Consider the following 22,685-nt stretch of genomic DNA (forward strand, 5'->3'; position numbering starts at 1 on the left):
GAGAGATGCTCTCCCACCTCCTCGGCGCCCGAAGGGGGCGAGATCACTGCGCTCTATCTCCCAGAGGGTGCACTGTGCTGTCTCTCTGGTGGTCCTCGGGAGCGGGACGGGTCGCACTAGCTCTGCCGGGGAAAAGATATTTACCCGCCAAAGCAGCCCCCCAAAAAGGAAACACTTTTCGTGGCTTGATCACTGAATAATCCCTGTCGAAGCAGACAACAACAGGGCCAGTTTCTGGTGATACAAGTCATTATTGCGGGGTTGACACTCACATCCTGTACTGTTAAGTGACCGGTTTGTCTCGTCTGGAGTGTACATGCCTCGTTTTGGACTAAGGAAGCTATGGAAGGACCGTGTTGTGTAAATGCCACCAAATCGGTAAAAGGCACTTACATGTCCCTGCTCACCCGTATATACTGCACTGCAAAATACCAATAATCAGTAGACCCTACTCTAGTTGGGAAGTAAAGGTTGTGTATCACATCATATAGAAGTAAATGAGGCACATGAGCCAGAGCATCTTTCATGAATATTCTATCAGGCTCCTTCTCTGGTATACTGGCCAGTGCCACTTTTGAACACATACTTCCCCTACCGCTCTTCAGAGATCGATCTGTGGAGCAAAATGAAGAGATTGTAAGATATCACTAACCTCTGGTGGTTTTTCATTTTACTGCAAAAAAGCTGAAAGGAGTTGGTTTAGGTATTTCTATCTCCCACTAGCTATGAACAGCGAGAAGAAGGCATGCAGCCAAGCCCTACTTTGAGCATCACCCTGCATGGCTGCAGCTGACTTTGATGTTGTAAATGTTTCTGGGAGTTTTGGCAGCCTGAGATGTTTTAACCTAGCTAAAGCAGGACAGGAAAAGCAATCTTGCCCAGAGCAGCGTGTCTGCATGTGGTAAAAATCCCACTTGGTGACGAGCAGTTTGTCTCTGGGAAGATTGTGGGACTGGGATATGAATAATGAAGGCCCGACAGCACCTGTTACTGCCTAGGATAAAGTGTAATTATCTTTCCACGTTTTTCCGCTATAAAATTTGGCTGAAATTATATGTTAGTGGGCATAGAGTGTAATTTTTTCCCCAGGTGTCTCAAAGACCTTTCAAACAATTTCAAGGTGGCCATGTTCAAGAAGAGCCCCTGTCTTTCCTCTCAGCTTTTCTCAAGTCAAAGGGGAGATTTCTTTTTCATCTCACCAAGTGAAAGCTCTTCCAACACTGACTTTTAAAAGCATTCCTTCTGGTTATTTTTACTTAACTGTTTCTATATGAGCAACAACATCATATGATTTTTGAAGCTGGCTAAGTAATACAGTCAGAATTTCCAAATTGTAGTCACCACCAAATTAGAAAGAAAGCAACCCACAAGTTGTTGAATAAGTTTTAATTAATGTGTTTGAATTCCTATGGGGCATTATTGTATGAACAGAAAAAATAAACATTAATGGAAAGCTATCAGTGGAATTATCCATGCAGAAAACAGCACACATCCAGTCTATAATTAGACAAAAAAGCCTATTTTCTGCAGAAGGCTACTGTACAACAGTATACGTAGCTATACATAACATGGCTTACATAGATAAGGGGTGGTTTCTTACTGTACAAATAATTATCATTGTCACAAAATTGGTACCAGATTTGCTACAGACATTGTAATTTGAGCATTCATTATTAGACATACTTTTCCTGCACAATTGCTCCATTTTATAGATTGTGTTGCCATGTCTCACTGCTAAATATTTTTATTTTAAGAAAGAAGAATTTTTTCCTGTTCTATCTCATCCGTTAAAGTAATGACAAGACTTTACCCACAACCCTGGGGTTATCCAATTTCCATAAGCCTGTGACCACCTTTGGAGACTTCCCAGACTTTTAAAGATATAGATCATGCTCACTTTATCAATCCACTTTTGTAGTGACATTCTTCTAAGAGCTGTGCAGGCTTATACAGTGGCTGATATTTTTTATTCATTCAAGTGTCTAGTGCTTAGCCCTGAAAAATACTGACAGCACTTTTAAGTCCTGAATAAAGTTTATTGTCCTCTTGGTCTTTAAAGCAATTTAATGTCTTTAAAAAATGTTCTATACCTTGCCAAACCATGTCTTAGTTAACTAATAGGTCACTTCCCACAGCAAAGTTATCTATTAGTCATTTTATTTCTCTTTTCTTCTGTCTCTACATAAAATGTTATTTATTAGTGTGCTATCAGTTTATTGTTTTTGTAGTCTTTCTGTCTATACCTTCACTAAACCCAAATTGGCTAATCAGGCAAGTCTGACCTCTTTAGGGTGCTAAAGTGATGCAGAGGATGCGCAAGAAATCTCCCCAGAAATCTTGGGGGCAAACGTTATCTTGAAAGTAAAAAGCTCAATATATCAGTGCAGTTCACTGGTTATCCATTAACACCTGAAATCCAGGACCACTTATTCAAGAAAAAAAGAACCCAAAACCACACACACATTAAATGAATACTTAGTGAGGTACCATATCACTGTCAGCTGTGATCTCAATTATGTTCACAAGCTGAGCAAGGCTTGGTCTGATCAATAATCGGGAAGGATCTCTCTCACAAAAATCTCTCAAGATGCTGCAAAGTTTGTTTTGGTGATTCAGTAGATGGCACTTTTCCTTCTGGAAAAAAAGTCCTATATCTCAGCCAAGTGTTACAAGTAGAATGAACTGCACTCACACAAAACAGTGATTTTATCATGCTGTTTTATTTATGCTATTTATTTTACGTATGGAGTCACTAAGAGTTGGAAGCTATGCAGGAAATCATGAGTAATCATAAAATTTATATGAATCACTGAAATGATTTTGCATGAGAATCAGCCAGACTGGTAATATCAGAAATGTAACTACTTTTAAATTTAGTCACTTGTCTCTTATTAAAAAAAAAAAAAAAAAAAGCCCTAGATGCTTGCCTACTTGGGAGGGCTTCTTTAGTACCATAAAACCTTTGTAGTTATTCTTGTATGAGACTAGAAACCAAAGGAGCCTTTTACAAATTATGTATGTAAAACTGCATCCCAGTTTTGTCCAGTTGTTAGTATTTCAGATAGGTTAATTAAAAAATGTTTTGCTGCTGCCTGATGAAGGTATTCTGTTCAGAGTTTGGGCTATTTATCAAAGGCAAAATTTCCATAAAGCCTTTTAGGTCAAACGAGATCTGGATTTTCTGATTAATTTTAAACATTGTCAAATTTTGCAAACAAAAGGAAATAATTTACAAGGCAAAAAGATGATGTAGCTGAACTAATAATTTGGTGAATGATAAAATAAAACCTTAATTTATTTTCTATCCCTCTTTAGAAATTGTCCTTAAAGGAAATATTCCACATACGAGTTAGGGAAGCAGTGAAACAGTAAACCTGTCTTTTTCTTGCCAAATGAAATTGTTTGTAAGAAAGCTTACATCAATTGCCACAGGCTTGCATACTGGGCACATACTTTTAAAAATGTTCAATAAAATCTTCAGAATTAATCCTAAATTAGATTAAAACAATGGGCTAAGATAGAGTACAGTGCCACTAACTTGCATTCCACATACTTTTTAAAGACAGCTTTCATCTTTTATATTTTTCATTCTAAAAAAAGAATAAAATAAAAAGGTACTTCTAAATTAAGTTTGCTCATTTCCAAAATGTGTATAGAAAACATAGTGGAAGTCAGGACTGGGGCAGCATCACCCTTTGCACCAATTACTTGTCCTACTTCTCCACCCTTTTTGTCCTCGATATTGATTCAAAATCATACATACCATATATATAACATGAAAGTCATATCATGCTTTCTGTCAATCCACAGATAATTCTCATAAAGATTTATATATTAGTAAACATGGTTCAGGATTGATTATTTGTAAAGCAGAACTCTAGGCACAGAGCCGAAAGCTGAACACACACCTCAAACTATCTTATTCTCCTTTAGAAGTTAAAGTAGAGCAGAGTTTTACGGAAGCCAAACTTATTTTCTTTGCATGTTGTTTGTAATGTGTAAAATGAGGATGGCAAGAAAAGTTACTTTTCTTATCTGGCAAATCATCTCTTGAGAGATGTTGTGAAAAGAAAGAGTGGTTATTTTCTCCTAACTTAAAAACACATGTGCACTAATTTCTCTATTAAATATGAATAAAATGTATCCTGTGCATCACTTATATTCAATTACTTCAATCTGCTCAGGATGGAGTGTCACATTTATTAACAATGTTTAAAGAAAAATCTATATTCATGTCTCTGTATTGAATGCCATTGCACAAGATTTACTACAGCTTCATGGGGAAGTAAGTGTTGGAAGATAAACATGTTGAAACTAACTCCTTTTTTGAATCCCTTCTGTTTTATCAGGCTTGCTTGGTGAGCTGTAAACAATCATAGCATATGAACCCATTCTGCATATGGAATATTCCCCAGGCACTAAATTGCAGTGGGCTTTTTTTCCCATAAAATTTTACCTAGTGGTATTTCTCTAAAAATGTCAAAAGCTCTGAAATGTCCTCAAGAGAGAGAATTTAAACTATTTTTTTTTCTCCAAACTAGTCCCTAGATAAAGAAATGGAGCATCTTATTGAAAAAATAAGTACTAACTATGTCTGTGATTTGTTTTGATTCAATAAAGGTACAGTTTTCAGTGTAAAACTCAACCACGTACTGCCTATGGATTTAGTAAGGATAATAAAACCAAATTCAGTAAGAATACAAGTACCTAGAGGTGATGTGAACTTTGTCAAAGTTACATGAATTTTGTGAGTTTTGTCCATCCATATTATACTATGACTTCTAATATAATGTAAATAATTCTCTGTGGAATGCTTTGACTCAAAAAAGATCCACTCTATAGGCAAGCATAAAAAACAATCCATTAATTTAATGTGGGAGAATAAGAAAACTGAACTTTATGAATGCAGAGCCTTGAAAGATGCACAAATGTATTTGCTCTCACAGTAAGTATTCAGTTCACTGTCCACTGCTTTGGTGGAAAGAATTAACAGAAATGGCTGTCTTAATGCGAATCAATAGAATATTAAAGGGAAAAAATTTTGAAATGGGTCAGGCAAGGAAAAACACACTTATAGCATGCTTATTGCATCTCTCCTGCTAATATCTATCAAAATGCTTTTAAAGTGCAGGAAGGGAGGGAGATAAAGAACATTTTTTTCTCTCTTGAGTACGTTCTGCGTAATTGCTTGGAAAGAGTATGTTTCCTTCCCTTTTCAAAATGTAAAGTATGGTGGTAAACAAAGTGGCAAAATTGAAAGGAGAAGGTTGGCTGAATATGTTTCTGCAGTAATCCTCAAGCAATAGTTTAGATTAGTAATTTTTAACATTTGTTTTTCAAACTCAGTTATAGGAGGCTATATACTTAATTTTAAGTTTACCAAGATTACTTTCCTGTTTACTGGTTAACTGTCAGCTAACAAATTGGTGCTTTTTTCCCCCTAAGGAGCTGTTGGTTGGTGTCAGATGCAAAGTATTTCCTGTGGAGGAATATCCTTTTACTGCTGGCATTCACTTCAGTAGTACGTTATTGCAAACATCTGGAGCTTAGCAGAAAAACACTGTCTGGATTATTTCCTAAAGCACCTCAATAAGAATAGTCTGAGTTAGAGAAAGGCCAGATTAAATGAGTAACCCAAACACAGAAAATTACTAGAGTACAGCAGGAAGAACAAAGGTTAAAAAAATGCAATTCTTTAACCTGCAAATCTACAGTGGATTTATAGAGCCTTTATCTCAAAGCCCTCTCCAGCTACTGCAATTAAAAAACCTACTCCTTCTGTGTCGTACACCATACAGCAAAGGTGAACATTCACACATTCAAGGCTTTACTTTTAAATTGATGAATTATCTATTGACAGACAATAAATCTCTGCCACTTCATCCTCTATTCCCTGGATTCAAATTATGTTAAAAGCCATGGTGCAAACAAAGAGAAAGAAGCCAGAAACATAAATGGGAAGGATCCATTACTCACTGAAGAGCATTGGGCTGGATTGTGTGGGTGCCAAGTAGTCCCTCGAAGTACTGACTGTTCTCCAAGTTAAGGCACAAGAAAATGCTGGTTCTGTCCATGCCTTGCTGCACTGGACCTGTAACATTGCAGACCCAAGTAGCCAGGGGCACCAGTTAGAATCTTCCAAATTATAGAAAAATATTTCCATATTCCCTTTCTAAATTCAGATAATTATGATTTTTATTCAGTTTGCTGGATGTCATCTGTGACTCATTTAGACATTAATGCTTTTACACTACAATTTCTTTTTACTGTTATTACTTTAAACTATATGTTATATGAAACAATCTCCTTGTGAATTTCTACCATCAATTTACCTGGAATCTGTTACATCACGTCTTGTAGTCTCTCAGGACCTATGACCTATCTTCAAAATGTCAGTTGCACAATGACACATTCAGGTTTCTCATTTAATGCTTCTCTGAGAAGTGGTGCCAGGTATTTTCAAAGAAGTAATCTTTTCAGTGGATATCCTAATGTCTAATTGACCAATCTAATTCAAACAAAGTGACATTCTTGTTTACCTCAGCCTTGAATTTGTTCTGGAGAATTTGCGATTCTCTGCAGCTGTGCTAGGAAAACTCACAGCTCCCCTTCTCCCTAGGTAAGAATTATTGCTAAGAGAAATCTTCAGAATAAAGGGCCTGCCATTTGCTTCCTTGATAATTACCACCAGTACATTATTAGCTAGTGATTTAGAACAAGGAGCTCTAGATCCTGTGCATTCTGGATTATAATCTCATTTGACAGGTAGAGAAAATACAAATCAGTGAAAACACAAGAAAATCAACATGTGAACAACTTTTTCAGGTATTTGATTATCTATTTGCATTCAAGACAATGGAATAGTTTCTGATATTTGTAGCAAGTGTCAAGAAAAAGCAGCAGCATCCAGGTGGCAGCCAAAGGCAGTTCTATCATACTTTTTTTTTTTTTTAAAACATGATGTAATATTGCAAAATGTAGGAAAAGATACATATCAGAATGATTTTTTCCATTCAAATATAGGCACTTTTTTTCAAAAACCAAGCCTGGTAACTTGGTTAATAGTAACCACTTGATTAGTAGGTAACATGTAGAGAGAGAAAAACAGGCTATTTCAACTTTCAGGAAAGTCCCAATAATTAAATTTATAACTCACATGCTTGAGCTTTATTTCCTGAAGGCCTGACCCATAGTCTATGAGCCTGGTTTAAAGAGGGAATCAGTTTGGTCTAAACATTAGTAAAATTGTTTTTTGACAGTTCTTCAGTATGTCCAATCTTATCTTTTAGCAGAAATATTCAACTCCCATGAAAGTCAGGTCAAAAGAATACTCTGTCTTAAATTCCCTAGAATGTGCTCTGGTTCTATGCCAGTGTCATTTGCTTCTGTGGTAATTCAATACCAGACACAGGCTTAAAGGCACCTTATGTCTAACGCAGTACACATACACTTCTGTTCCTGAGGTCTCAAATTATACAGTCACTCTAAAATTATATTGCTGAATACTTCTATCTAACTATTAAGTATACCTAAATTAATTTTGCTACAGGTGTAAAGTACCATATATAGTAATTTGCCATATAAATCTCTCCTATATTGATTTTTTTAGCATAGAAAAATGTTAAATATAATTAGCATTGAATATTCTTGCCTGAGAAGATGTTGTGAAGAATAACTTTATTTTGAAAATAAATTTTAAAAGTATAGTGCAGTGAATGAAAGGAAATCTCCACATATAATTTACAGTCTGAAAGGTGGTGAAAATCCTGGGTTTATCCATTATTTTGTGTAGCAACAGCAAACTTAGGCTTCTCTGGTATCCAGAGATTAGTAAAGCAAGAACAGCCTGAATTTTCTTTCACCCTTGCTATCACTCAATCTCTTAATATTTGAAGATAGCGTTTTGAAGTTTTTTTACACCAAATCAGATTTCATCTAGAGATAAAATGGTGAAGATCACAAGGCTTAATATAAATATGCTCATTTGTGCCTCTCTGATAATTTCTATTATATTTTCTGCACTTGCAAATAATGCATCAGTAGTGTGCTTGACAAACCCAGAAAGGCCCATTTAACTTAATTTACCTTTGTAAATATGGCTTCAACCTTGTCAGTATTTGAATGAAAAAACAATCAAACAAACAACAAAGAAAGAGCTACAAAGGCAAGTTCGTAAAACTCTGCTCAATTTTGCAAATTGTTTGAAGTTGTTGATTAAAGTTTCCATAAATTTTTTATAGCACTGACCTTCTGCTTCAGAAGTTACTTAAACTAGAGGCACTGGAAGCAAATACAATCCTAAGCCTGTGTCATCTGATAAAATGGACAATCAAGCCAAGAGTTAGTCAGTTTACAGCTAGTTTGGTCTTCCTCAACCTACTACAGAGGCCATCTCTTCTTTCTCTATGAAGTCCAAAGGAATTTTTTCTTACTTTGACAGACACTAGAATCTATATTCCCATTCCTAAATTTTCATGCTGCTATGCCTTCTCTGAAATGCACACATGAACCCAAGTTTTACAGAAATTGCTGGGCTGATAATTTGTATTTATGATTTTGGGATCCAGACATTTTGCTACTGCACAAAGCAAGTAATCTAAGTGCAAAGAGAGATTTCTTCTAAAAGGATTGCATTTATATGCTCAGTCCAATTGGTGTAGGAGCCAAGGACCTGAGGTCTCAAGGTCCATCAGGTGAAGCAGATTTTTAGGAGTGTGCTTAGATACTGCTCTGTTCTCACAGGATACCCCGAGTCAAGGCAGAAATCCTTTTATTGTTCCGCAGGTTGCATAAGGGAATAATTCAACTATGCAATTTCAATCAGTAGCGTGAGAAACAGAAACTTGTAACTTTTGCCTTGTTTAAGATTTTTGATGCTCACTTCTGTTTTCTGTGACAGGAAGGATATAATTATTGTGCATGTTTATTGAAGAAGTGAGGAAAAAATGCATTCCCATTCCCACAATCCTCTCCAGTGATCATTTATTCTGAAGTGTTTAAATTTTTATCAAGCCTCAGCTTTTATATGATGATGCCTTTTGAAGCTGGTAGGTCTGTTGTTATGGAGCAGGAGTTTATTATAGCTGAAATGTTTTTTGCATGTCATAGATTCTAAATCTTTGCACTCACCAAGCTAAGGAGTAAAAGATGAGTATAAACTGTACAATAAAAAGAGGTAAATGTAAAATATCATCTCTTTGATTTGACATCACCTTTGACAGAATTTTATACATGTACAGACACAAAAGAATTTCAAATCAAGGTGCAAAAAATCTCTGTGCAGAATTAACTGCTATGGCTTTCTCATGTATCATTTGGATTAAGGTGACTCAGCTTTGTTTTTATGCAGCACTGCCAAATCAAAGTCAAATCAAGCATTAGAAGTCTTGAAAACAGTTTCTGTTTATTTTCTTACAGAAGATAAGTACGATAACCATGAGAGAGTTTTAAAGTTCTTATATTTACAATTGCTTTAATTAGTACTTGTTAAAATATATTCACTATCATAACTGTGTTTTAGCCCATGGACTACTTCCTGTTGCTGTGGCAATTAAACACTAGAGGAGGGATTAGACACAGGGCTTTGAAATCCTAGCAAGAAATTCTGATATATGTGATCAAACTCTCACAAGCTCTGAACACCTATTTAAGTGGTGCTTAAAAATCATCAACTGGCATTTCTAAAGTTTCAAGACAACTCAAAAACCCCTCAGTCTATTGAAAAGTGCCCTATGGACTTGGGAATAGGCCTTGTCACACAAAAGCCGTGTACTGGATCTTCTGAAACAAAGAGGATCAACTCCAGAACTCAGAAAGGGCAAAGGCAGCCTGAGGCCACCTGAGACAAGAAGGGACATAGTCTGCTGTGGCTGAGTGTATGCTGGCCCCAGCAGGCGTGCTGGACTCACAGGCAGAACTTGAGCACCGTGTGAAGTAGGCACTTAATGACACAGATTCGACCTTCTGGAGCAAGGCTTCTGGGCTTCCTTAAAAATAGATACTTAGGTTCCTAGCTTTTCCGAGTACTGATGTTTGAGAGACCACTGACTCACATTGGGGTCACACCTGGCAAATACTCTGCGTGGAAATGAGTGAAAATGAATATTGACATTTTTGTTTTCCCTTAGCTTCAGTGGTTGAATTTTCTGAAATCCAGGATTTAAAATTTGCAAGTTATACAAAAGCTCAGACACTGTTTTGCATCAACACATCATCAATAGGATAAAACTAACCTGTTTCTTCATGGCCTACTCCAACTAACATTCTCTGTTAGTGGGTGAACAGTCTAGCACTTTGTGAATTTGCCTTTTAAAGACCTGGCTACTTTTACATTACTGTGAGGAGGAAACATCCCTTAGAAATTTTTATATCCTTGAAGCTTTAAAATAAGTAACAAAGCTTTATGAAACTAAATATAAAATCTGTATTTTTGTCAGTTGTCAAATAATTTGGGTACTACTGCAACACCCTGATAGGTTCAAAAGTTGAGAAGAATAGTCTCTAAATGTGAGAAGCCTGTCAGACCAACCAGTATCTTAAATATTTGGTTGGCTGACTTTCTTAGTGAGAGGAATCATGTGAGGCCTTAAGCAAATAGACAACATTGATTCACTTTTTGCTAACAAGATACTTCCATTCTTATTTTTCTGCTTCCATTTAATGCAAAGCAGTTGACTTGAGGAGAAAAAGCATTGGCTCTGTTGCATGGCACAGTGGGATACTTGAAACCTTTCAATATCCTGGCATGTAGTTCTTTGAAAGATGTCCAAAGTACTTGTGTTTTATTCCAGCTGGCATGTAACATATTCCTTCCACTGTCAAGACCTGAAAAGGTTTACTCAAAAAGTGTATAAAACTTTGTTGCATCAGAAACACAGTTACTTTTTTTCTTTTTTAGCTGTAATGACAGTATTTCTGTCTCCCAAAATAGGATTTGTTCCTTTTGACCTCATTCTGATGGAATTTTAAATACTTAAGGAGAATAATAAATCTTGAGGTTGTGAGTGACCATATTGTAATAATTTTGAGAGATTTTTTGTGCATTATCTTCAGTTGAGATGAGGTAATAAATCAAGAAAAAAATAACGATTCGTTATACATATAAATTCTAATCTACTCTAAAAGTTGAATTCATACAACTACAAAGACAAAGTTATAATCTTTAACAGCTTATTGAATAAAAGCATGTACTTTAGGTCAAAATTGCTGGCTATCTATGAATGTACTATATCAAATATTTAATATACAGAACAGTCTTTTGACAGTGAGAAGCAGGTCATTGCCCTACTCTTGAGGCTATAAGATACCACTGTTATCTTCTCCTTGTGACCTTATGAGTCTTCTCTGTGAAAATCTGAAGAGCCCCCCCTGCAATGTAGAGTGACTTCTGGACTCCATTTCAAAATTCAGACCTTGGAGTTGATGTTACAAAGGGTACTCAGATGAGAACAGATCAAGGATGTGTTTGGAATTATTTTTGATGAAGCAAAGTTATCTTAAAGTCTGTAGAGGTGAAATTCCATTAAGATATTAAAATATATTGCCTTCTGGCTGTCATGCACAGATCAAGTAATCAGTCTGCTGTTAGATTTTCTGAGAACTGTTACATATAGTTAATGTGCATTGAGTAGAAAGATGTGTATTATAAAAAGGCAGAATTTAGGATATTCTTGAATTACTAGTAGTTCCTAACTTTTCTAAGGACACCCTTGTTTTTAACAAAAGCGAGAATATATATTTTTCCTTAAGAAGATGTATTTATCCTTTTCAAAATACTACTTTTTTCTACCCTCTGACAAATCTTTGACAGGTAAAGCTGGTGTCTGTGTTTTTTAAATTTTTCAGGAAAAGAAGATAGGATTTTGTTAGTAAAGACAAGATGTTGCAAGCTAAAAAGCTGTCTTTTTTGACCTCAGGGGACAGAGATAAAGCAGCAGTAAATGACAGCAGCCAGGGAGTGTGCTTGCAACCCAGATGAGAAGATCTGAAGGTGGGTGCTGGACCCTTATTCTGTTTCTGAGAATAAAGTTGCATGTAAGTCCTAGGGTGATCTGCCAGGGCACTTCAGCACTTTGGGCCTTGAGGCAAGCTCTGTGAGTGCTGAGAAGGGGAAGGAATGAAACTCTGTTGTCTGATAGAGTAGCTTTGGAAAAGAAAATACTTCTCTTTCTGGAGCTGCAAATGATAGGACTTGGATCACTTTAAAATATGAATATATAGCAAACACAATCATTCCGTTTTTTCCTGTCACTAATGTCCTCCATTTATTACCATACTGGTTTTAAAATAATAATTTTGCCTGTTCTGTTTGTATCATACAAAATTAGATTGATTTCATCAGGGAATTTGACAACATAGCTGATGTATAACTCCTTTAAAACCCAGGAAGAAATTGAAAGACCTGGTATCTAATCTGAGACCTGCCCCAGAAGGAGACCAGGTATTCTTAGGCAGGACATTTCTAATGACAGTAACTTCTTCTATCTCTGCCTGAATGAAAGTGGGATAAGAATCTTGCATGTATGCCTTTTTTTCTAAAGTTCTTGAGATTTTGAATTCCTATTTGAGAGAAGTGCAGCTTAGAGCAAATCACTGAATTTATAGCCAGTAGAGATGAAGACTAAAAACCTCCCAGTTTAGCAAGTGAACTGTTGAGGACCAGCCTCATGAATGCCTAGCTATGCCTGAAGAGAGAACAGGGAGCTTGAACACTGAACTCAAACCAGCCATTCCTACAGCAGATTAATGAGCCTGCTTTTAATTTCTGCCATGCTGAGGTTAAAACTTTTTTGCAGACCTTCTTCTAGTCTTTCACTCCATATTTAAACAAGTTTTGTTTAGATTTATGTCTAGAATCTTGATTTCAGAAAACGATATCATCAAACACCGTGAAACAAAATATTTACTATGAAGATCTAAAGAGATATCTAAAATTTAAAGTGTTCAATTTAAAACATGATAAAAAAAGTAATACTGAAAGCATTAGTAGTTCTTTACAGTAATACCTGAATAACTGTGTCATGCTATAAATCCCAAATAAATAAATATTTTTAATTATTGAAGTAGTAAGGCAAGGTTTTTTACATTTGAAAGTTCACAAGATAGCCACTTCCTTAGGTTAAAATATTTTCAGCAGTATTATGTAAAATATTTATGCTAGTTGAATTCAACTTCAACTAACTCTATATATTCCTTGTAAACACCAGCACTATATTTCAATAAACAAGGAATGCATCCTCTTGTCACAAAACAGTGGACTCCCAACAACTCCAGCTTTCCTAAATCACACTTAGAATGATTGAATCCATATAATTTTCACAAAAAAAGCAGCGGGAAATTAATTTAAGAACACATTTATTTACACATATGTTTGCAATCAAACTGTTGTTTTAAATTACTTAATTAGAACAGTTTGCAATACTTACTGGAGACTAGCATAATAGCAGTGTTGACACCACAAAAGTCAGAGAGGGATTGGAAGGACTGTGAGTGGAAGGAAAAGAGCAAATGTTTTAAAATTCTCAAGAGTTTTAAATTTCCCAGTTCTAGAAAAAAATAATCCTCAATTCCAGTCACATATCCCTGTGTGTGAACACACATATATGTTTTCTTATGGTGAGAATTGAAAATTTGTTTTTTTCATAGTATTTCATCAGCAGTAAACTGTAATTACTAAAACTGGATTGAGCTATGCTACATATCTCACAGTGGTACCACATAGAACAAAAGAAAAACATACAGTAACTGCTTTGCCTCCATGGGATTTTCCACTTGGAGCTTTAGTTACCAATGGTGTTCCTCAGAAGTCCTTCCAAAACATTATGGAAGGAAGACTGATGGAAACATCATCGCATGACAAACGTCAGTAGTGATGCTCAACAAAAGTTTCTAGAATTCAAATGCAAGTAATTCACTGTGACTTCTGCTGATGCTCCCAGAGCAGATTTCTCCTTTCACATGGTTGAATCCAGGCTCTGACCTGCAGGCTGTCTGCACTCACATTCCTCACTAGACAGCAGCTCACCTTGTGAGGAATTTTAAAAGTTTGCCAGACATAATTTTATTTCCCCATAAGCTCACTAACTTTTATTCAAATGCATCATCTCATATGTTCCAGTTTCAGGTTTCATAGTATCAGCATTGATATGACCATACCACAGAGCCCCACTTCTTCAGACACATCCATTTAGATTTAGATAAAAACTGAGGTACTGAACACCTTCTTTGCCTCAGCCTTCAACAGTAAGACTGGTTATCTTCAGGGCAATGAGCCCTCTTAGCTGGTAGATAGGGACTGGGAGCAGACTAGACCCCTGTAATCCAAGAGGAGGTAGGTAGTGACCTGCTGAGCCATTTAGACACGCATAAGTCTCTAGGATTGGATACAGATTCTTCCAAAAGTACTGAGGTAGCTGGTGGAAGAGCTCACTAAGCCACCCTCCATTATTTACCATCAGTCCTGGCTCACTCGGGAGGTCCTGGGTGACTGGAGGTTGGAGGTGGCCAGGGTGACACCCATCCACATGAAGAGTCAGAAGGAGAATCTGGGGAACTACAGACCTGTCAGCCTGACCTCAGTGTCTGGCAACATTATGGAGCAGATCTTCTTGATTGTGATCACTCAGCATATACAGGACAGCCAAGGGGCCAGGATCATAGCAAACACAGGTTTAGGAAGGGTGGATCCTGCCTGACCAACCTGGTCTCCTTTTATGGTGACCCATCTGGTGGGTGAGGGGAAGGCTGTGGATGTTGTCTGCCTGGACTTCAGAAAAGCCACGGACACCATTTCCCAATGTGTTCTTCTGGAAAATCTGTCAGCCCAGAGCCTGGACAGGTATAATCTTTGTTGGGTAAGAAACCAGAGAGTGGTGGTGAATGCAGCTACATCCAGTTGATATTTGTCACTGCTGCTGTCTGATAGGAATCACTGTTGGGCCCTGTCCTGTTTAATATATTTATGGACAATAAATAGTATGGATGAGATGATCAAAAGTATCCTCAGTAAGTTCATGGGCAACACTAAGTTGGGTGGGAGTGTTGATCTGCTGGCTAGTGGGAAGGCTCTGCAGAGGAATCTGTGCAGACTGGATCAATGGGCTGAGGCCAAATGGATAAGGTTCAATAAGGCAGTGCCAGGTCCTACACTTCAGTCACAACAGCTCCAGTGCTACACACTGGGGGTAGTGCTCAACAGTGGGTGAACATGAGCCAGCCATGTGCCCAGGTGACTCAGAAGGCCAATGACATCCTGGGTTGTGCCAAAAATAGTGTGGCCAGGGCAGTGACCATCCCACTCTACTGGGCACTGGTTAGACCACCTTACCCTGTGCTCAGTTTTGGGCCCCTCACAACATGAAAGACATTGAGGTTCAGGAGCATGTCTAGAGAAGGGCAACAGGGGTGGGGAAGGGTCTCGAACACAGGTCCTTGAGGAGCAGCTGAGGGAGCTGCAGGTGTTTAGCCTGGAGGAAAGGAGGCTCAGGGGAGACCTTACTGCTCTGTACAACTGCCTGAAAGGAGGGGTGGGGATTGGTCTCTTCTTCCAGGAAATGAGCAGCACAGGCCTCAAGCTGTCCCAAGGGAGGTTCAGCTTTCCTTCATCAAATTCATCAGGAGGAATTTCATCATGCAAAGGGTTGTATAACACTGGAGCCACCCAAGGAGGTGGTGGTGGTTGAGTCCCCATCCCTGGAGATATTCAAGAAAGAACCAGAAGGTGGTCTAGTTGACAAGGTGGTGATCAGTCAAAGGTTGAATTTGATGGGCTGGGAAGTCTTTTCCAATCTAAATGCTTCTGTCATTCTGTGATTTATATTTTCCATTCTAGCTCTCAGTCCTCTTTTAAAGTAACTCTAGAATACAAATACTATTTGACTAAACTAATGAACAAGAAAAATACATTTATATTTTCCTTGCTCTTACTCAGACTGAGGGGATACCTTTCTCTAGGTAATTTTTCAGCAGCCAAAGCTCCCGTATTTCCAGACCACTCTTAATGTCTTCTGCCAAGACTGATCCCTTCAAACATGCTGTCACAACAGCAGCATCACATGTAAAACAAGATCATGTTTGTTTTCACAGATCTTTGTGTTCTGCAAAAATGTAACATTATAAGCATAATATGGAAGCTTAATCACACACTGAACATGCATCCAAATAATTGAGGTACCTCAAAGTGTTTTAAGCATCAAGGAGCAGTACACAGTACCATGTATTAGTGGGGCAGCTCTAAAATATACTTAGACATTTAAGAAACCAACTGATGTCTCGTGAGGTACTCATATTCACAGAGAAAACTAACTGACATTGCAGAACATGAAAGTTAGAAATATGTGAATTTTAGAATCTCAGTAAATACTTGCATAGTAGAAATTAATGAAAAATAGAAATTTCTTCCCACCAAAAGTTGTACTATAAAGAAGTACCCAACAGCTGAAGAGAATTCAAAGCCAGGAGTTTCTTTGTTGTTTTCTTGAACTTTTTCTTTAGTACCAGAAATCAAAAGCAGATTCTGTCCCCCTTTCCCCTTCCAATTTTAGTATCTTTGAAGTAGGTTCACAATCCGTTTGTCTTAAGACCTCTTTAATGTCACACCAATTAGTCAGATAGGCAGATTGAGAGCTGGGAGAAAGCAAACACTTGGTTATCACTAAGAATGAAATTCTCCATGCTTTCCTGCCAGGCATATTTTCCCTCCTTCCCTGTAAATGGAAAAAAGAAAAAAAGAAGAAACAAGGAAAAAGTGCAAGCTCTCTTGGGAAAGAGTAGAAATTTACAGAAAATTCCCACTCAAATGCAACTTGCTTCTCTTACAACTCAATGGTGGGAATTTATATTTTGAAACTTTATATATAGGTTAACATTACCCTCTAACTTTGATTTGATTTGTGGTTTTTTCCCCAAGTGTAAGAGTACAAAGCAGTATACAAGAATCAACAACCTGGAGCTACAGGTGTGTCATTAGTAAAATACACTCACTTGAAATGATACAGAAAAAAAGTTAGAAATAACACAGCCAATATCATCATCAGTCTCTCTTATGTCCTCTTTCATCAGAAACTGGAGGTGTCTGCCAGATACTGACTAAAATGTCTGAAATTGTTTTGCTCAGAGTACTCAGAATCAATAGTGAGTTTGAATCACAGATGGAGTGAAATAGAGAGCTCTTGTTTCTGTCTTAGTTACATATGTCTTTACTCAAACAGAAATTACAGTTATCATGTCTGTAGTAGGGCTTTTTTTTCCCATCAGCACAGTCTTTAGATTAAATGCTTCTGTGCTGAGATTGTTGTATTCTTCCTCCCTTTCCTGTTCCCTTTAGTCTAAATTTAAAAAAGTCTTCTGAAGTTTACTTTTATTTTTATACCCTCTGGAGAGAGAAGGAATTATATTAAAATTTAAGTGATGGAAAGCACTGGCAAGATTAAATCTGATCTAAAAGGAAGAGGCTAGGGAGAAAAATACTTGCAGCATAAGATAAAAAACCCAAACCACTCAAAACCAACAGCAAGTTTCAGGATAAAGTTTAATTCTTATGTTCTCAAAAGCAGCTGTCCTTTCAAGGACCTGCCCATTTTTTTGTCTTTAAGCAATGTATCTGACTCCAAATGAAGCATTTGTTTCTCTGTTTCTTTTTTAAAGTAGAAAACACACGACTCCTGTTCAATTCCTGAGTATGAAAAAGGCAAACAGCAGCAGTCTGTTAGGGAAGAGATGATGTCAAATGGAAACCAGTGGTTATTTCTACTTAAGCCCAAGTAGCAAGGGGATCTACAAAATAAGGAAGAAAAATACAGGAGTTTATGTGTTGGCAGGTTGTATAATCTGTCTCCCATTGTTATGTTTCTTAAAACATCTCTCTGTGTTGCTGCCAGTGCTCCAAGAAGTGTAGCTAGTTAAACAGATTAACTTTTCTGAGGAAGTATTTATAAGCCCAATGTGCATTTCAAACTTGTGAATCTTTGGGAGGCCACTAAAGATTATTCAACAAGAAGTCTTGTAGAATTAATGAATAATTGCAGTAATAATGAACAGCTAGAGAATAAATGACTATCCTATGGCCCCAGAATCATAAGCATGTATTGACTGGGCTGGCAAAATTTTAGTCTTTCCAAGTCCAATACTTTTTTTACTTCATGCTGACTAAAGAGACAATATATTTGCAGGCTGTCATTGCACATAAGCTCAGTAAGCTTCAGCAGTGCAATAAAGGCCAGGTCCATTAAACAGAGAGGAGACTTCACTGATATGAAGTATGTTAGTCCCTTCCCCTTCTGTCATATGCACCCTTTGAGATTCAGGATTGTTAAAAAGAGGTGGAAAGATGATGTGGTACTCCATGTATCAGTCTAGCTGAATACTAAACTCATATGGATAAACAGAATTTTTTCTAATTTTGACAAAGATGCCACATGAAAATGCTTAAAGCTGTGGATAGATTTTACAAACCTCAAACACAAGAGAATATTTTAAGTGGTTATAGAATTATGTGTTGATCAAGTAATCAGACATCTTGTTTGTTTATTATCGCATGCTATTAGACTTGTTGTCTAGGAATTGCTCTTTGTATACTAGGACACTTATCTTAAGCCAGAATAATAGTAATTTTAAATGGAAAATGTCAGTGGGGAACTCTTGCTTATAGCATTTTGGGTGGGCTTTTTTGGGGAAAATAGATATTGAAGTGTTGAAATTGCAGAGATAGGCCATGGGACTAGATTTCTATATCTTTCCGAAGTTGTCTCTGAAATATCTTTATGTTTTTTCTTCTTTTTCTTTTTTTTTTTCTTTTTAATAAGAATATTTGAATATACTATTGGCTTCTAGCCAGGAAGTCCTGCTCCTCTGAGAAAGTGCTTGGGCACCTGTTGCTGAAATGGATGATAAGCTGCAAGTGACTTCTAACTGAACGTGGGAACAGAAGAAGCTCGATTTGTTATGATTATCCATGGCAAGCTAAAAAACAACTTAGCATCTTAGTAAAGTAAGACTCAAGGCACCAATTAATCTTACTTCAAATAAATATTCTGCAGACAAATGAAGACCTTAGAGTACACATGTGGTAGTGGACTACTCCTTGCTTGTGGGTGCTCTTTGTTAACTATTTCGTTTCCAGAGAGAGCAGGATAAAAATGAAGAGGGTAGGTTTAGAATAAAGAAGCTTCGATGACACAGCTACAGCTACCTGGTATCAAATCTTCTGGACACACTGGAAAGATATATATTTGTTTGGCACAGAATGAAATTTTTAAAAATTTTTCTAAGCTTCCAGAAATTATTGGCATTTTACCACACATTGACAGAAAGCAGAAAAAAAGGCTGTAAAAGTAAACCATATTTTATTTCTTCTGAAATATTATTTTAAAAATTTTTTTCTAGACATGTTTCAAATTGAGCAATATTTTGCAGGAAGGGTACTTTCCATGTGTAAAGATCCAAACTCCATTGCCACCAAGACTAGTGAAACTTTATATTTAAAAGTGATAAAAATTGTAAGTAGGCTATCATCCATTGTCTTTTTATTTTTTTGATACATATGCAAAGAGGTAATTGGCCTTCTCCAAACTAAAAGGAAAGTTTTTTAAAAGAGAACATCACCTCTGATTCTTCATTTAGCTTGTGCTTTCTGCCTTCCTGGATGGGAAATTTAAGCCTTTAGAACTCACAGAATGGAAAGTGATATGAAAATATGAAATATTACAACTCTGAAATGTTCAAAAAAAGATTTAGCATGGTTATGAATCAGATCCAGCACCTGCTTGCATCACTTGGTGACATATTTCAGTTATATGACTGGGATATTGCAAGCAGCACCATACAGAATACAAATGTTTGTTTGATGGATTGGACAAAACTTAACAAACTGCTAGAGGGTAAAAATGTTTTCCCAACCAATAGGCTGATGAAGCCTTTATGTAAACTGCAATACTGTATTAAAGAAAGCATCTGGTACTGCCTTCCAGAAAACATCAGATGATCTCCCATGAATGATTTTTTTTTCCTAGTGAAAATTACTGTCTTGATTGAAAATAGTATTTTTCACAGAAGCAACACTGGACCCCATTTTGGAGGAAAAAACCAAGTATGCTATGACTATTTCCCTTAAATTATATGAAGACACTGCCAAGTGGTTAGTAATTGACCATTTAAGAAAAAGGATTCCCCTAACTTGCCCTAAAATATATGATTTTTGGGGTAGTCAAATCACCCATGAGAGAAGGTGGATAAAGAAAAATAGATGATGATATGTGTTAGTTTCCATCAGGTAAAATGTGGAATTTTTCTTCACATGGCAGTGAAGATATTCAAAGAAAAGCAACGAGGTCATATCTCAGCTGTTAGTGATAAGCAGCTCCAGTTCAACTGTACAGATATGACCCAAGACTGGGAACGCACTGTGCTATGTCCTGTGAGTGAAAACATGTCCTGACACTATCAAAGTTCCTGCACTCCAAGACATGACATTAATCTTTCAGTACACAGACAAATTGCTTGGATTGAATCCCTTTTTCTAAAATATTCTGAATGTATTCTGCCTTAAGTATTTCTATGCAAGTGCTGTATTTGCAATAGCACAGTAGGTATTTATCCCAAACCCAAGAGATCCGAACACAGATAACCAGGGTATCAGAGATATAAAAAAGTCAGCTGTACCTGTATCAGTCAACAATAGAATTACAGTGGTTTTCTTACTTTAGTGTGTATTAGAAGGAACTAACTTGTTTCATTTAATCCCTGGCAGAAGTCAGAAAAATACACTTTATTGTCAACTGTTATATTAAGCAGATGTCTGAGCAGTTGTAATCTAAGAAGATCTGTTTCACCCTTTCATGCATCATGTTTAACCTTGCAGAAGTCCACACACTGCAAGTGTATGCTCCAGGCACCTGCTTTGCCCTACCTTACAGTACAGGCCACTGCAACAGGAACAGGACTTGGGGCCAGAAAGCTAATTTCTCCTTTCAGACATTTTAAGTCAGATTTTGAGTAAGCCTCCTGTTCTATGGATCCTACACAAAAACAGTTGAGAAATTTACAGTATCTACATATTAGATCATGTGAGTGCCTATAGCCTACCACATGTTGTTAGTGTCCCTTCCATGTTGCTAAGAGTGCACAGTGCAGAATTCTGGTCCAGGGCAGAGACCTGCACTGCTGTTTCCTGCCCTGTAACCTTCATCTATGTCCTGGGAGCCTGTGTTTCTAGGCCACTCCCTGAACATGAAATATCTTTTTGCGACAGAACACAACTGCACTGTTAAGCTTTTCAAAATGTATGTAAACCAACTTTGGCTAAGCCTTAGGATAAAGCACAGGAATACAACAAAGAAAAAAATGTTTTGAAGTATTTTAAGTAGTATCTGTGCCTTCTTTTCCCAATACGAAAGTCTTTCAAATAATTGTGAGAAGCAAAAAGAGATATTTCTGGCAGTTAAATGTAATTCTTCTACTCTGCATATCAAATGATCACCACTTGAAATTATGTCTTTGAGGGATTTAAGAAGGTATAGATTCTTTATCAATCTGATCACTTTACTGAATTTTTTTTTTCTTTTTTCTTTTTTTTTTTTTTATTTCATTTCATCAGAAAATACATTATTAAAATGAGAGCATTGTGCTCTTATGTCAAGGTCACAGGTTTGATCCCAGTACAAGCCATTGACTTAAAGTTGGACTTTGTGATCCTTGGGGGTCCCTTCCAAGTCAGCATATTTTGTGATTCTGTGATTCTGTGGTAGTTACTCCAAAAAATATTATCTTCAGAAAAATATGATTCAGTCCATGAAGCTATATGAAACTCTTGGTGCTCTGCACAGAATTACACATGACATGATAACCATCTTTCTTCTTTCCTAACCCAAAACTCATTTAGGGTCACCTCAACCGCTGGGGGCAGTTTTGGGTGCCACAACACAAAAAAGACATTGAGTTATTAGAGGGGTGTCCAAAGGAGGGCAGTGAGGATGGTGCAGAGGAGGGAAAGTTATAAAAGGGGTGAATGAGGTCACTTGGTCTGTTCAGCCTGGAGAAGAGGAGACTGAGGGGAGACCTCATCACAGTCTACAACTTCTTGTGAGGGGAAGAGGAGGGGCAGGCACTGATCTGGTCTCTGTGGTGACCAGTGACAGGACCCAAGGCAATGGCCTGAAGTTGTGTCAGGGAAGGTTTAGATTGGATATTAGAAAAAGGTTCTTCACCCAGAGGGTGGCTGGGCACTGAACAGGCTCCCCAGGGAAGTGGTTACAGCACCAGCCTGACAGAATTCAAGAAGCATTTGGAAAATGCTCTCAGGCACATGGTGTGCCTGTTGTGGCTACCCTGCATAAGACCAGGAGTTGGACTTCCATGATCCTTGTGGGTCCCTTCCAACTCAGAATATTCTATTCTGTGATCAAACAATCCTAATTTTAGATACATGTTTTGTATGTCTACTTGTTTTATCCTCTCACTTGTGAAGCAAAATGGCATTATGAAATATGCCATTTCTTCGGCTGGAATTTCTATAGCTATTTTACTAGTTAATTTTCGTATTTCTCTGCCTGTTTTACTTTCCTGCTGCTCACTGTGAGTATACTTTATTTAAAGAAGTCTTTATAGGTGGTTGAAATATACCCTGTAATTCTACACTCACTCCTTCCTTTTGGTTTTTAACATTTTTATGACTCCCAGTGTTTTCTGTTTCC

Source organism: Corvus kubaryi, unplaced genomic scaffold (assembly GCF_017639235.1).
Source record: "Corvus kubaryi isolate FWS band 111438036 unplaced genomic scaffold, C.kubaryi_AGA036_p1.0 split1-37296, whole genome shotgun sequence".
Classification (NCBI taxonomy): Eukaryota; Metazoa; Chordata; class Aves; order Passeriformes; family Corvidae; genus Corvus; species Corvus kubaryi.